This window comes from Panthera leo, chromosome B4, assembly GCF_018350215.1.
Source record: "Panthera leo isolate Ple1 chromosome B4, P.leo_Ple1_pat1.1, whole genome shotgun sequence".
Classification (NCBI taxonomy): domain Eukaryota; kingdom Metazoa; phylum Chordata; class Mammalia; order Carnivora; family Felidae; genus Panthera; species Panthera leo.
In genome coordinates, this window is record NC_056685.1 from 59,143,524 (window position 1) to 59,147,912 (window position 4,389).

Below are 4,389 nucleotides of genomic sequence, written 5' to 3' on the forward strand. Positions count from 1 at the left end.
AGTAAAGAGAGCACTGGTAGTTCATGGAGTGAACTTGTAATAGAGATCTGCAAAATATCTGCACTGAATACTCCTAATCAACCACTTGTAAGAAGCAAGCAGTTGAATGATTGTGTATGTGGTACTTTTTAACATTTTTTGGAAAACTATTGAATATAGTGACATTGGTGGTGGGCATCTCCTAATGTCTCTGAACAAAGTAGCAAAAGAAGAGGATGAGCTCAGAGATTTGGAATTTCTAGCTCAAGCACTGTATAAATGACCTGAAGGCTTCTGTTTGAGCCCTGAAGGAGATCGTTATCTCCAGTAGATGCAGGGCTGAGATTGCTGAAAATCCAATGCAGAATCTCATCCTGTGACTGGCGCAATTACAATGTATGTTGAACTGCCACCTTTGGAAGGTGTGTACTGTAAAAGTGAGGGCATTGACTGGGAAATAAGCAGATCATATAAGTTGGGATGGGGACACAGGGGAAGACCCTGATGAAATTGGGGACAGTGAGCCCCTAAATTCTGATGAGTCCTCTTTGCTAGTGTAAGAGATCTCCCTACCCTACGTGAAAGTGGTCTCCCTACCCCATTGGAAGTAACTTCCTTGCTCCCAGCAGAAATGGCGTCTTCACCCCAAGAGACAACAGCATCCTCCAGGGGTACTGGCCTTTCCACTTCCAGCTGAGGGGATTAACTGTGTGATGTCTGAGAAACTATAATGGCATTTCCTGAAGCAATTGCCATGCAAGACATTGCTGCTTCTCCTCAGGACCCACCTCAACCACTCCTTTTTGTTTCTAGACCTATAACTAGACTCAAGTCTCAGTAGGGCCCTAAAGGTGAGGTACAAAATGAGACCCATAAGGAAGTACTCTACAATCCCAAAGAACTATTTGAATTTTCTAATTTAGGGGCACCTGGTGGCTCAGTTGGTTAAGTGTCTGACTTCAGCTCATGTCATGATCTCACTGTCCATGAGTTTGAGCCCCGCGCCAGGCTCTGTGCTGACAGCTCAGAGCCTGGAGCCTACTTCAGATTCTGTGCCTCCCTCTCTCTCTTTGCCCCTCCTCATCTAGCTCTCTCTTTCTCTCTCTCTCTCTCTCTCAAAAATAAATAAACGTTTAAAAAATTTTGAATTTTCGGGGCGCTTAGGTGGCTCAGTCGGTTAAGCGTCCGACTTCGGCTCAGGTCATGATCTCGCGGTCCGTGAGTTTGACACCCGCATCGGGCTCTGTGCTGACAGAGCCTGGAGCCTGTTTCAGATTCTGTGTCTCCTTCTCTCTCTGACCCTCCCCCGTTCATGCTCTGTCTCTCCATGTCTCAAAAATAAATAAACGTTAAAAAAAATTTTTTTTTTAAATTTTGAATTTTCTAATTTATATAGACAGAAATCCAGGGAACATATGTGTGAATGGGTACTAAGAGTGTAGAATAATGGAGAAAGGCAAATAAGGTTGGATCAAGCCAGGTTTATTGAGGTGGGCTCACTAACAGAGACTCTGCATTTAATGTTGTAGTCGGGGAGTTAGAAAGGGCTCTAACAATTTGTTTGGTTAGTTGGCTCACACACAGATCAAAAAGTGGCCCACAGTGAACTGAAATTGCCCAACCTGCCTTGGTTTAATGTAGAGGAAAGGACTGAAAGGCTTAGGGAGGTTGGAATGTTAGGGAGTTTGGATCTGTCATTTAAGACCTCCTTCCCCACATTGGGAGGGTCCAGAAGACCTACTTTATGCCCAGTACTGTGAGAAATACATTTGTGAGGGGAGTCCTGACATCCCTCAAGAGCTCTGTAATTACTCCCTGTAGGTGAGACCTCACAGTGGGAACTGCAACCACCAAATTGGGAAACCTGAATAGGATGGGGGTAATTGGATCCCAGGGTGGCTGGGCCAAGTGGCGGCACTCAATAGCAAGGGCAAGGTGAGCATGGCTACTGTAATGGACAGTGAAATCAAACACATTCAGAACAGTGACTCATGCAGACCTATGGAGTCCGCTAGTTGATCACGATATTCCAAGAAATCAAATAAATAGGAAGCGTACTAAATTCTCATTTGGTCAGTGTAAACAGAAAAGTCCTAGGTCAAGTGAACCAGAGTCTAACCTGAACCATAAAAACAGTCATGGTCCCTTAATCAATTCCCAGACTGGAGACAAAGCCCCTTGCATGAAGGAGAGGCTGGTTTCCCTTGAGGAATGTTATGGACTGAATGTTAGCAGCTACGACCGTGTGACCATTTGCAGAAATGAGAAACGTTACTACAATAAGCATTTCCTCCTTAATTTTTTATGAATACATTTGTATGTGTGTATGTGTCAAATATTTTTGCTTTCTTTCCTCTTATTCCCTTATTGTGTAATATAAGATGTATTGACTTTATATCATACTATTTAATTAAGTATTATGAATTTTACATCACAGTATTTAAGGTACAAGATATCAAGGAGAAGAATAATATCATTCAAAAACTTTACCTCCTCTCAGAAGAGGTTAGAGTGTTCTCAGTGGTAGGCAGGATAGTTACATGTTAGGTGGAATTATAATCTTGTTATTTTCTTTATTGGGAAATTAAGTATGGTTTAAGAAGAGGTGAGTGCTGCCAGGTTGACAAGAAACGGACTTGCATTAGTTAAGTTTGTGTCAACTTGACTGGGCCTTGGGATGCCCCGATATCTAGTTAGCCATTATTTCTGGCTGTGTCTGTGAAGGTGTTTCCAAAAGAGATTTGCATTTGAACTGGTTGACTGAGTGAAGCAGATGGCCCTCCCCAATGTGAGTGGGCATCATCCAATCCTTTCAGGACCTGAATGGAATGAAAAGCTAGAGGAATTCCATCTTTGCCTGACTGCTGGAGCCGGGACATCAATTATTCTCCTGCTTTTGGCTCCTGGTTCTCAGGCCTTCAGACTTGGACTGGCTTTCTGGCTCTCAGGCCTTTGAACTATACCATTGGCTTTTCTGGGTCTCTGGCTTGCAGATGGCAGATCATGAGATTTCTCAGCCTTCATAATTGCATGAGCCAATACCTAATCATAAATATCTATCTATCTATCTATCTATCTATCATCTACCATATGTCATTTCCCCTACTGGTTCTGTTTCTTTGGACAACTCTGACTAATACAATGTTGTAGGAGAGTCTTACCTAGCTTTTTTAATCTAAAGTGCCCCAACTCCCCACATCACCTCTCTGTCACATTACATTATTCTCACAAATTCAGGCAAATTCCTTAGCCTTTTTATGCCTCAGTTTTATTATTTGTTAAATAGAAGTATCTGTAATACTGCCCTCATAGGGTTGTAAAAATAAAATGAATCAATATGTGTAAACTATTTTGAATGTTACCTGGATCATATTAAATAGTATATAAGTTTACTGCTGATACTATTATCATTGTTATTATTATTGTTATTAAGATGTTTGTTGTACTAAGTACTTTGTGCATTTATTTGTCTGTGCATTTTTTTTCCTGTTTCCTCCACTGGAGAGCAGTGACCTTGAATGATTTGTGCAGTACTGTGTTCCATCACCTAGAATAGTGCCTGGTATTTTTTGAATGAATGTGTGTATAAATGTGTAAACACAAGAACTGGTAGTGACACCATTCTGAGCTTTGATTTATTTTTAGAAAAAGTTATCAAAGAGGCTTGTCATCAGCATGATTGTAAAAACATGGCCTTTCATGTAGATGGGGGAATTCCTTGACTCCTGTAACATACCACAGGACTTCTATGAATTCTGAGTCCTGGTCCTTCCTGAGCGCCAAGTAGCTGATGTCTCTGTGGTCTCAATTGTCAGTAATGCTATGGCTGAACTCTGCTTCAGTAGTGAAGTCTAAGTTGTGAGAGTTAGTAGTTTCTACCCATAGCGATGAATGAGCCCAGACACAAAATGATGATCTTGGGATTTTGGAAGCAGCCTGATGCTTGGGAGTCCAGGTGCCTTGGACACCTTTGTTCTCCTTAATGAGGAAGCTCAGTGATGATTACCTTTAGTGGAAGAACTCAGAATTGTCTCAGGAAGACTTACAACCTTTGCTTTTTTAGTGGTTGTATTTAGAGCAGATACGTCATCTATGGCAAAACCTTATCTTGAGCTCATCTATCTTAAACATGAGCAGTTGTTCAAAGAAGGTGATTTAGAAAGGCCCATTCCCATATGTTTCATTTTTCATTTAGATCCCTGATATGTCAAAATATGGAAGGGTTCCTGAAGATTTTCTGCACCTCACCCTCTGTTGATGTGGAAAACCAAGCTTCTTCATTCTGCTATGGGCTTTTGGAGGATAGATTGCTTGTCTTTCTTACCATTGCATATTTTATATCCGAAATCCTAGAAAGCAAGGCCTTGGTGAAGTTCTGTGCAGTTCCAGAGGCCAGACATTCTGAATAAT